Raw genomic sequence first — 13,073 nt, 5'->3', positions numbered from 1 at the left:
GCCACCCACCTCCCCCATCGCCACCACCCAGCCTCCACCACCTTCCTAAAACTGCTGCACTACTGCTCGGCCCTCAAACTCCTCCAGCCACCCACGTGTCTACCAAACGGTTTTTTTCCTCTCCAGTGCATTACCCTCCACACACACCTTTTGAGTATACTTTGGACCTTTGTTATTCAGTGTAGTTCCCTAATGAGCAGCCTCAGTATCACCTGCCCACTTGTTAGAAATCCAAAATGTTAGGGCTCCACCCTAGACTCAGAAATTAGAATCTATGCTTTAACAAAATCCCGCCAGTGTGGCTGAGACTCTTTCCTGTCCACCTGAGGCTATCACAATATTGTTAACTGGCTATACTCCAGTAAAAATTTAGAAGTTCAAAAGTGTAAAAAAATAAAATTTTTTAAAAGAAATTAAAATTTGAGAAGCACTACTCTAGGAAAAAGGTCAAAGGGTGTGAAACTCCTCCTGTCTAGCTGCCACCCCATTTGGGCACCAGTATTTCAGGCTCTCAGAAGGTGTTACAGCCAAGTTCAAACCCTCCAGCAACAGCCCACCTGTTCATGTATTCCCCTAGTGTAACCAATTCAGCTGGTGTATCCAATTCATCTAGTATATGCAATTCAGCTAGGTTTCACAGTTTAGCAAAATAACTTAATGTTTAGCAAATAGTCTCACTAAAGTATTAATAGCTATTAATGCCTACAAACATCTCTGATAGAATGTTACTGAGAGAACACAGTGGTCGCAAGAAAGTTCTAAAGCCAGAGAAATCTGGGTTTATATCTCAGCTCTGTCAGTGATTAGCAGTGAGAGTCTCAGAAGCTTAAAAAGCTCCCTGAACTTCCATTTCTGCCTCCATGAAACAAGGGAAATCCCTACCTTGCAGAGGGAGTACACATACTACTGCAAAGTACCTTGCACACCATGCCTGGCACACAGTAAGCCTTCTCCTCCTTTTGAATAAATGAGCCAACAATGTCAGAGATAACTGAATTTCAAAACAGTGTGGATGCAAATAAACATCTAGGAGGTGCTGCTCCAACCAGTGGAGCCACATAGGAGACATCCTGGAGTAGGTCAGCATTTCTTATGACTTGAAAAATCCACCAGCCATTACCAGCCTGAAAGTCACACACTGCACACCCCCCACCTGGTAAACTCTCCTATGCCAAATTATGCTTCAGAGTCATCTGATTCAGAAGCTCTTTTTCTTCTCTCCTTGAAGAAAGTGCCTAATCATCAAAGTAAAAGGCAAAAAATATTAGCAGTGGTGGAAATAGGCTGAGGTATTTATACTACAATAGGCTCATTTTTAGCACTTAAAGTATCATTTCAGCAACATCATCAATGGACAAGTTATTAACTAGAATCAGAAAAAGAGTATGTCAAGGCTGTATACTGTCACCCTGCTTATTTAACTTATATGCAGAGTACATCATGAGAAACGCTGGGCTAGAAGAAGCACAAGCTGGAATCAACAATGCCAGGAGAAATATCAATACCTCAGATATACAGATGACACCACCCTTATGGCATAAAGTGAAGAACTAAAGAGCCTCTTGATGAAAGTGAAAGAGGAGAGTTGAAAAGTTGGCTTAAAGTTCAACATTCAGAAAACTAAGATCATGGCATCCAGTCCCATCATTTCATGGGGAATAGCTGGGGAAACAGTGGAAACAGTGTCAGAGTTTATTTTGGGGGGCTCCAAAATCACTGCAGATGGTGATTGCAGCCATGAAATTAAAAGACGCTTACTCTTTGGAAAGAAAATTATGACCAACCTAGGCAGCATATTAAAAAGCAGAAACACACCTTCTCAGCAAAGGTCTATCTAGTCAAGGCTATGGTTTTTCCAGTGGTCATGTGTGGGTGTGAGAGTTGAACTATAAAGAAAGCTGAGCACCGAAGAATTGATGCTTTTGAACTGTGGTGTTGGAGAAGACTCTTGAGAGCCCCTTGGACTGCAAGGAGATCCAACCAGTCCATCCTAAAGGAGATCAGTCCTGGGTGTTCATTGGAAGGACTGCTGTTGAAGCTGAAACCCCAATACTTTGGCCACCTTATGTGAAGAGCCGACTCATTTGAAAAGACCCTGATGCTGGGAAAGATTGAGGGCAGGAGGAGAAGGGGACGACAGAGGATGAGATGATTGGATGGCATCACCGACTCAATGGACATGGGTTTGGGTGGACTCCAGGAGTTGGTGATGGACAGGAAGGCCTGGCATGCTGAGGTCCATGGGGTCGCAAAGAGTCGGACACGACTGAGTGACTGAACTGAACTGAAGAGTCATTTTATTATTCAATATAACTGGTAAAATCATGCTTTAGCCTGATTTTTAAATTGTCAATTTACTATACTTGAAGAAAATTAATTTGAAAAATTTAAATTAAAATACATGGAAATAATTTATAAAGATAATTGTTAAATCAGATTGGATATAAATTTTTCAGACTTAATAATGTTTCATCAATTTGTTAAAAGACAAAAATCACAAAACATGAATGGAAAAAAAGGTACAGTTAACTAAAATAAAACATTTCTACTGAACAAGAAATACCATAAACCAAGTTAAAAGGCAACCCACCAACTGAGAGATTTCCCAATACATACAACTAAGAAAGTCAATAAGAAAAAGACAAACAAATCAATAAAAAATATAAATAAATAATATGAACAAGCAATTCTCAGAAGAGCAAACATGAAAAGATTTGTAACCACACTAAACACCAGGAAAAATTCAGATTGACAAAGAAGCTAGCACATTACAGTTCTGTCATAGGCAAAAATATTGAAGTGTGACATTACCAAGTATTGGAAGGGAATGATACCCCAGGAACCCCATATCCTGCCAGTAGGACTATATAGAACCCTCGCATGACTGCCGTGCGAATCAATTTACCATCAACTAAAAGCTTGAGAATAGGGACCAGGATCACACAGAGGGGTCTCACATCTCCCAGAGCAGAGTTTTCCAACATGTGATCGCTGAGCTGGAGCAACACCACACCTGGTAGCTTAATAGAAATGCAAATTCTCCAGCTCCAACCCAGACTTACTGCCTTCAGATAAGATCAGATCAGTCGCTCAGTCGTGTCCGACTCTTTGTGACCCCATGAATCGCAGCACGCCAGGCCTCCCTGTCCATCACCAACTCCTGGAGTTCACTCAGACTCATGTCCATCGAGTCAGTGATGCCATCCAGCCATCTCATCCTCTGTCGTCCCCTTCTCCTCTTGCCCCCAATCCCTCCCAGCATCAGAGTCTTTTCCAAGGAGTCAACTCTTCGCATGAGGTGGCCAAAGTACTGGAGTTTCAGCTTTAGCATCACTCCTTCCAAAGAAATCCCAGGGCTGATCTCCTTTAGAATGGACTGGTTGGATCTCCTTGCAGTCCAAGGGACTCTCAAGAGTCTTCTCCAACACCACAGTTCAAAAGCACCAATTCTTCGGCGCTCAGCCTTCTTCACAGTCCAACTCTCACATCCATACATTACCACAGGAAAAACCATAGATGAACCTTTGTTGGTAAAGTAATGTCTCGGCTTTTGAATATGCTCTCTAGGTTGGTCATAACTTTCCTTCCAAGGAGTAAGCGTCTTTTAATTTCATGGCTGCAGTCACCATCTGTAGTGATTTTGGAGCCCAGAAAAATAAAGTCTGACACTGTTTCCACTGTTTCCCCATCTATTTCCCATGGGGGTGTATTCAAAGACTTCACAAATATTCTGATGCATGCTTCAGTTTCAGAATCACTGCACCAGAGAAGCTCTCACATATTAGTTTTCACCTGTTTCACAGGACATGATGTCATTCAATAGGACATAGTGTCAGAATAGTAGGGACATGGTCCCTGTTGATAGATTCTCTGGAAAGGGATGTAGGATAGAGAGTCACTAAGTGTCAAGGGATGGTATGCAGACAATCAGATTTCCTCAAGTGCACACATTTCCACAGAGATACATTCAAAGATGTATATGACAAATAAAGCATTTAAAACAGTCTAAACAGCTGCCAATAGAAGAATGGGTACCATGGTACATTGTACAACAGTTAAAATAAATGAAGTGTATTCATGAATTAGCAGAAATAAATCTTGAAAATATAGCAGGAATGAAAAAAGCAATATGCAGAATGACACCTATTATAGTTTGATACCATTTAACATTTTCAATCTCACCCCAAAATATCAATGCTACTTTTGAATAAATCAATAAGCATTTGCATGAAAACATCAAGGATGCATGCCTGGGCAGTGCATTTACTGATCTCAAGAGAATGGTTTTCTGTGGGCAAGAAATGAGAGAAATGTCACATATATGATGAGAAGTTAATAGTTGTTAGGTCTGGGTTGGGGTGAAAGATACTGCTTGTATTATCCTGTGTGCTGTGCGTGCTAAGTCACTTCAGTCTTGTCCGACTCTTTGAGACCCCATGAACTGCAGCCCACCAGGGTTCTCTGTCCATGGGATTTTCCCATCAAGAGTACTGGGGTGGGTTGCAATTTCATTTTCCAATTATTCTGTGTACTCTTGTGTATATTTGGGGTATTTCGTAATAATTAAAAAATTTCAAAGTAGTATTTCATTATACTCGGTAATACTAGAAAATCTTATTTCTGTACAAAAAAAGGAATGTTTCAAAGCCACAGCCACAAGAGGTGTAGGACCTTTAAAAACTGAATCTTTGTGACATCTAGTGGTAGTAGTAATAGTTACAATTTAAGGGAAGCCTGGTGGGCTACAGTCCATGGGGTTGCAAAGAGCTGGACAGGACTGAGCTACTAACAATACACATTTAGAAACAAATCTGATTCAATGTACCTGATTTCTGGGTTTAAATAAATTTCACAAAACTTTTAAAATTTGTGCTTTTTATTTCTGTTTTCAGTGGTCTATTTTTGTTCAGTTGATAAGTTGTGTTCGCCTCTTTGCAACCCCACGGACTGCAGCATGCCAGGCCTCCCTGTCCCTTACTATCTCCCGGAGTTTGCCCAAATGATCTACACTTGAATATTTTTAATGGAGATGGCACTTTGGAATAAGGTTATCATCTCATATTTATTAACTATATATCTCAGTCACTGGTCTTGTGAAAAATGTCTCAGTAATGTTAGTTCCAGTATCCCCGAACAAGGGCATCCCTGCCATCCCATACTCTGGGTCAGTGAGAGCAGCAGCAGAGAGGCTTTGAGCTTCTCCCTTATACCCTGCTACACACCCAACTGCCAGGCATCCCTTCCTGCCCCTGATCTGCTCCTCCTGCATAATCCCTCTAAACCCTCAATGGCCCCACCATTATTCTAGTCCAGGGTTCTTCCTACAGTCAGCTTCCAAGTTTGCTTATGGAATTTGTCATAGTGTCCCTCCTACCTCATCACTGAACAGATCTACTATTTCTCAGGCATCCTGCAGCATTCTCACCTTCATTTCTCTGCTCACATTTCTACTGCTCATCCACAATCAGTTCTGTACCTTTTTGTTTATTTTTGTGTGTGTCTTGTTTTGTTTTGATCTCTCAATTCCATGAATCTCTAAGTGACTTCTATCCATGTAAACAGTTCATAGCACTAACTACCCAACTGGTTGCCTGCAGTTCCATCACTATTTACTTTCTAGTCCATGCTCTTTCTCACCACGTGCAGAGGGCTTTGCAAGGCTCTGAGAATCTCTCACAAAAGTCTATGGTAGGATTTTCTAAGTCCTCAGAGGGGAGCCAACAAGAGGAACCTGTTGAAATAAGGAAAGTTAGGTAAAGGGAGGGAGGCCATCGATCACAGTTGGGATAGGCTGTTACCATTTTTTATCTGAAGGGAGCTGGCACATGATTCTGAATAGTGTGTTAAACAAGCAATGTTTTATAATTTGATGAAAGACTGATGACAGTGCCAGCAGAAAGGTGACAAGCCACGAAACCTATCACATGGCTTTGGAACATGAGAGAAAGAGGAGTATCAGGCTCCCTGTACTGGATGAAGGATAACCACAAGAGGGTCAGGGAGGACTCTTCCATCATAAATTTGGCACCTGAACAGTAATGAAGCCATTTATGATACTGCAGAGGTGAGTATGTATAGTCATGTATGGATGTGAGAATTGGACCATAAAGAAGGCTGGGCACCAAAAACTGATGCTTTTGAACTGTGGTGTTGGAGAAGACTCTTGAAGTCCCTTGGACTGAAAGGAGATCGATCAATCCTAAAGGAAATCAATCCTGAATATTTGTTGGAGGGATTGATGCTGAGGCTGAAGCTCCAATACTTTGGCCACCTGATGCAAAGAGCTGACTCATTAGAAAAGACCCTGATGCTGGGAAAGATTGAAAGCAGGAGGAGAAGGGGACAACAGGGGATAAGGTGGTTGGATGGCATTCCCGACTCAATAGACATGAGTTTGAGCAAGCTCCAGGAGATGGTGAAGGACAGGGAAGCCTGGCGTGTTGCCGTCCATGCAGTCACAAAGAGTCAGACATGACTGAGTGATGGACAAAAGGTGAGGAGGAGAACGAGCTTCTAGGAAAATAAAGTCAAGTCTGTTTCAGATGTAGCTTTTTGTAACACTCTCAGCACAGGTAAGTACACTCAGTAGTTTAAACATGTCACACAGAACTGGGCAACAAGGCCAGCTCCAACACGTTAGGTGAACAGCTCTGAACTCACTTTCTGAAACTTCCTTTCAAACATAGGCTCACATCAGCAATCCTGTAAACTCAGAGTAGAGCCTTCAACATTAAGAAGCACTCAGTGCACTTCCTCTCCTTCACTAACTTCGCACCTCACCCCTTCGCACCCACTCACAAACCCACTTCTGTCTTGCCCCCATCCTTAGAGTGTGTGTTTAGGCTGGACAATGGGCACTGGTCCTGCTTCTGATTTACAGTCAAGCTCCCTGGTAGGGTCAGAATCCTTCCTTAACACTGACTCCTTGGCTGGGCCAAATCTTTGCAAAATCCTCTACCGTGAGCTATACTATTTGCTCTTGTCTCCCCACCCCTCTCCTATCATTTCTTTGCACAAGGCTACTCACCTCCTCCGCTAGAGCCACAAGGCTACTCACCTCCATCCAGATGACAGGAAGCCTGGGAGCCCACACCCCACTGTGGTTCTTGTTGGACTCTAGACCCCATGGTCTTGTGATATCCACCAACTATCACCTCTAGGGCACCTCCATTACCCCCTGACTGCCCTACCTCTGAGTTTGTAACGGGCTATTGGAGCATATGATTTAAGAATGCTGATGAGGTCTCTTCTTACCTAGCAGAGTGAAAGTGAAAGTGAAGTTGCTCAGTCGTGTCCGACTCTTTGCGACCCCATGGACTGTAGCCTACCAGGCTCCTCTGTCCATGGGGTTTTCCAGGCAATAGTACTGGAATGGATTGCCATTTCATTATTCAGGGGAGATTCCCAAACCAGGGATTGAACCCGGGTCTCCTCCATTGTAGACAGACACTTTACCATCTGAGCCACCAGGGAATGAAATAACATGGTAGTGGTAACAACTTCACTACTTGAGAGCCTACTAAATGCTAGGCAATGCTAAAAAAGCTTTATATGAATTAAGTCATTTAATCTTTACAACCTTAAGAAGCAGGCATCATAACTTATTACACAGATAAGGGAAGTGAGGCAGAGAAGGTATCCATAAAGTGTTTTCAGAATGAATAAATTTAAAGTGGGTGCACAGAGTCACCCAACAATCATTTTATTCATCCATTCCCCCAGCAGATATTTTAAAATTCATCCTCACTCAAGTACATAACCAAACTCTGCCCTCCTTTCCTTCTTTACCAAGAGGACTAGAAGTCCTTCCAGCAAATTCTAGAATGCATCACTATCCCAAATGTTCTTCCCCTTCACTCAGAACATCTACTTCCCACCCCTGGATGAGAGCAAAAGAGTAATTCCCAAAGTGTTTTCCTTCCCCTGTAATTTTGTTCCACACCTAATTCTCCTTCTCCAGGAACCCTGTTCTAAGTCTCCTGAACCACACTTCCAGCCTCTGCCTCTCAGCTTGCCCACAAGTTGACTCAACGGCCTCTTGCCTACTGAAAAAAACATGAAATTTTTTTCTACCCAAAGGAGAATCCCTTCTCAACCTTGCAAAATTCTCAAGCACTTTCTCTTCATCACAAAATTTCTCCAAAGAATAGCTTTACAATATCTTTCCCTTCTCTACCAAATTTATGCCTTAACCATATGATCTGAATTTCACATCCACATACTTCATGAAAACTGTAAAAAGCCCTCAAGAACCATCATGGGTCTTTCCATACATCACTCCAGTATCTCAAGTCTAGACCATGGAGGCATCCATGGCCTCCATGATCTGGCTCCTAAGAGTCCCTCTAGCCCTCTCTTTGACTAGTTCCTTCACATCCCCATGGGCTTCCCTTGCGGCTCAGCTGGTAAAGAATCCACCTGCAATGCAGGAGACCTGGGTTCAATCCCTGGGTTGGGAGGATACCCTGGAGAAGGGGAAGGCTACCCACTCCAGTATTCTGACCTGGAAAATTCCATGGACTGTACAGTTCACAGGGATGCAAAGAGTCGGATACGACTAAGCGACTTTCACTTCACTTCACTTCACATCCCCATGGGTTTCACATGTTCAAAACTTACCTTTTCCTTAAGATTCTTTTCAAGGCTCTCCCTTTCATAAAGCTTGCTCAAATAACTCCCTCCTCAGGTTCAAGAGGGAGGGGACATATGTATACATACCTATGGCTGATTCGTGTTGAGATTTGACAGAAAACAACAAAGTTCTGTAAAGCGATTATCCTTTAATTAAAAATAAATTGAATTTAAAAAATAACTCCCTCCTCTAATTTCTTTGGTCCTATTTGTGCCAATTAATTGTTTCAAACACACTGCCCCAAATATGTGCACATGGTTATGCTTTTCAGTGACACAAAAGCTCTGTCAGGGAAAAAGTAATACTTTATTTTTATTTCCTACAGTAACTAGCAGGGCAGGACTAGGGCAATGCAAACAGAGTGCCTAGGGGGCAAAATGTAAGAGCCAAGCATTCTCAGGTTCCTGCAATTACAGAGTTTGCACTTAAACTTTTATCACATTTGCCTCACCCTGGCCCTGCCCTGTAACTAGTGATGTGTCTTCGATACAGATTGAGAATAAAAGAATCTAAACTGATGAATCAATGAATGAATCAATGGTGTGTAAGTACTTTGGGTGATAACTACACATCTTTGTTGGAAATGAGATTGGAGATGATATATATATAGTGCAATCATGTGAGACAGGAAAAGAAGTTTGCTAAACAGTTTCCAGGAATATAATAACACCCAGGAAGATAGAGTCTCCCTAATTCTTACATAAGATGCTGCTGTATCTGAATATAACACCCGGATTTATTTACTGCAGTCAAGCTGTGAGAAATCTGAGGATGAAGCCAATAGAAGAGAATGACAGAGCCAAGACAAGGGAGCTAGAGCCCTGATCTGTCATGATTGGAGCCTGCACTTCTTGTGGAGATGATTAGTTATCTGATCCCTGAAGCCAGCTGAATTGGGGTTTTAAGTTATTTCAGCCAAAACAAGACTAATATGGTACCATTTCCCAGGATGGAGTGATGTGTGTGGCAGAATAGCCAGGTTACCTCTGCACCACCCTCCTCTCTTGCTTCTTCCAAGAGAAGGATGAGTGGGTCTGGTGTAAAGGCCCCAGGCCCACCTGGGACTTAGAGCTCTTGCTTCTCAATGTCTCAGCCAACCAAACCAACCAAAGACCCCAAAGACCCTCTGTGCTTTCATCTCCCCCTGAGAAGCCAATAGGACAGGCTCTCCACCTGACACAGAACTGCAGCTCCCCGGCTGCTTTTCTTGAGACTAACCAGGAGGAATGAAACACTCTGTTTTGGCCCAGTGTCCAAAGGGCACTCTTTGATGAAATTAACATGTGAAGTCGATTCTTTGACTCATAAGGGGCATTTGGCCCCTTATGCCTGGTTTCAAACAGGATAAGAGATATAAATCATTAGGTACATTCAGGACCCCTAAAGTCCTCAGAAAATAATCACACTAAACTTCATAAAATTAAGAAAGATGAGTATAGCAAAGGAACAGTTTTTCATGAGAAAAAGTCTATAGGGTTTGATCTTTGGCTTCAAGCCAGACTGGTGTAAAAGGGACAGGTCTTGCACATGAAACAGAACCAGGACAAAATACCTGAAACAATACATTTCAAGACAGCGATGGCTGAGCAGCAAGGGACAGTAACCATTGAGAAATGAGGAAAAAGTATTCTCTACTGAGGGAGGGGGAAGTATATGAAGCCTGGTGTCTCCTTGACTGAAGGAAAAGGAACTGACAGCACAGGGAAACCTACAGACGGTCCTCTTCAGCTGGGTAATAAATGTCTGTGTAAGAGGAAATGACACAAAGCTAAAGAAGGAACCCCCTGAAATGCTTAGACAGCATGGCTCAAGAAGACTCAGGAAAAAGTTCTCTTCCTGTCAATCACACATCAATAAAGTGGTTTTTCTATATGCAAAAAGAATCTGAAAAAGAATGAATATATGTGTATGTAAAACTGAATCACTTGACTGTACACCTAAAACTAACACAAATTGTAAATCAATTATAATCCAATAAAATTTAAAAGTAAAATAACTAATTTTTTAAAATAATAGATTTTCTTTGGAAAAAATAAAGTGGTTTCAAAACTACAATAAAATAATTGATCTTCCCACAGCCAAAGTGGGACTCCTCATAACTCACTAGCATTGGGTAGCATACATTCAAGACTATTGCCTTAGCTGCAGGGCAAAATTAGCCCAAGACTGAATGCACCCTTGGTCCCAATTCACAAAGCTTCTTAAAACTAAGACCTGAAAAGATATCAAACTATTTCCAAGTAACTTAATTGCACCTAGGTAAAAAGCTCGAAAATATTTACTGTAGGAATAAAAATGGTCAACATTCAAGAAGACAAAATTCACATAAAAAGTTACCAAGCAAAGAAGAAAAATAACCTATAATAAGGAAAAAATAAATCAAAATTGTCCCAATGCAATAACAGAATTAGTAACCAGAAACATTAATGCAATCATTCTAATTGTCTCCTATACATTTTAGAAGCTAGAGGAAAGAATGAACATATTAAGTAGAGGATGGATGATATTATAAAAATAATAACTATAAATGCTAAATATACCAGACAGGATTAACAGTAGATATTGCAGAGGAAAAAAAAAATCTTTAGCAACAGAAACTTTCAAAAATGAAACATGGAGAGGCAAAAAAACAAAAAGAGGGAATTACAACATCAGTGAGCTCAGTTCACCCTAGAGAGATGATAGTGAAAAATACTTAAGAAATAAAGACTAAAACTTTTTTCAAATTTAATAAAAACCTAAGCCAAGAAACTCAAATAAACCTAAGGCATACAAAACATGAAGGAAAGTACACCAAGGCACATCAAAATCAAATTGTTCAAAACCAGTAATAAAGATAAAATATTAAAATCAGAGAAAATAGATATATTACATAAGAACAGCTAAGGGTGATATTAGATCTCTTATCAAAAACAAAGCAAATGAGAAGAGAACAAGAAATCATCCTTAAAATACTGAAAGAGAAAAAACTGTCAACTTACAATTTTATAAGCAGTGGAAAACTGCCTCAAAGACAAATGTTAAAATCCAGAAAACATTTATATACAAAATTCAAAGGCTTACATCTCATATCATTTACATGATAGATGATTATAGATTTCATTTAATGTTAGAAAGGAATGTACCATTTGGCCTTATCTCATGAGGATGCCTAAGAACAAAAATAAACAATTTTAAAATAAAGGTAAAAAAAAAATAAAAAACAAAATAAAATAAAGGTAAAATAATGATCTCCAAAAATAAAGATCTCTAAAAATAAAGATCTCCAAAAATCCTCTTCTCCATAAAAACATAATAATACTGGTATAAACTGTCAAAACCAACTTTTTCAGAACTCTTAAAATTAACCAAAGACTGGCAAAAATTCAGGGAATATTCATTCAAGAAAAATAGCTGAATCTTAAGAATAGCATGAACTTTGTGGCTACTTACCTTTCTCTATTCCCATTCCCCTACTCCCAAGTCTATGGTAGTCTTGAAAACCAACAGAGCTTTCACGTTGAAACCATGGTGAAAATCAATGACCTATTAGCCAAAAAAAAAAAAAAAAAAGGCAGAATCAGGATGGAACTTATCTAAAGGCCAATTCCCAGAAAATAGTCATTATTTGACTTGCCTGGAAGTTCCATGGAAAATCCCACTTGAAAAACTATATTTGACATGGCTCAAAGTTCACCTATTACAAACAAAAAATCAGCACCAACTTTTTTTAACATTATAGCTGACTGATGCAGTGATAATGATTGGGACAAAGAGCAAGATGACCAAAAACTTAAGTCAAAAAGCTTAAGAATGAGATTCCATAGGGGACTATTAAAAGTTCTGGGATATTGCTAGAAATTGAGAAGGCTACATGTTTGCTGGGTTGCATGCCTAAGGCTATATACACAGTTAAGAAAGACCCAAGAAGACCCTAAGCTCTCAACTGGAGGAGGCTCAACACAATCAGAAAGTGAAGGTTAAAGCAGAGCTGTAAACTACATACCTAAGCACTGAATGCACACCACAACAAAGTCTGAAAGATTTATTGGTTTCAAACATGAAAAGAAACCTCTGTCAAATCAAAGTCTGACTAAGTAACCCAAGCAGACTTCAATGACCACATATGACAAAACATACAGACATTATAAAATTAATTCAGAAAAGTTACTAAACAAACAAACAACAACAACAAGAACAAATCAGCAATAATAAATTCTGGGGAGAGGGTAGAATCTGTTTTCCAGAATTGTCAATACATATGTTTTGTTTCTTTTTTTAGATTTTTTTTAATTTTATTTTTTAACTTTACAATATTGTATTGGTTTTGCCATATATCAACATGAATCCACCACAGGTATACATGTGTTCCCCATCCTGAACCCTCCTCCCTCCTCCCTCCCTGTACCATTCCTCTGGTTCATCCCTGTGCACCAGCCCCAAGCATCCAGTATCGTACATT

The sequence above is a fragment of the Bison bison genome, unplaced genomic scaffold (genome assembly GCF_000754665.1).
Source record: "Bison bison bison isolate TAMUID 2011002044 unplaced genomic scaffold, Bison_UMD1.0 scf7180017864029, whole genome shotgun sequence".
Taxonomy (NCBI): Eukaryota; Metazoa; Chordata; class Mammalia; order Artiodactyla; family Bovidae; genus Bison; species Bison bison.
Note: the sequence above shows the minus strand (reverse complement) of the source record.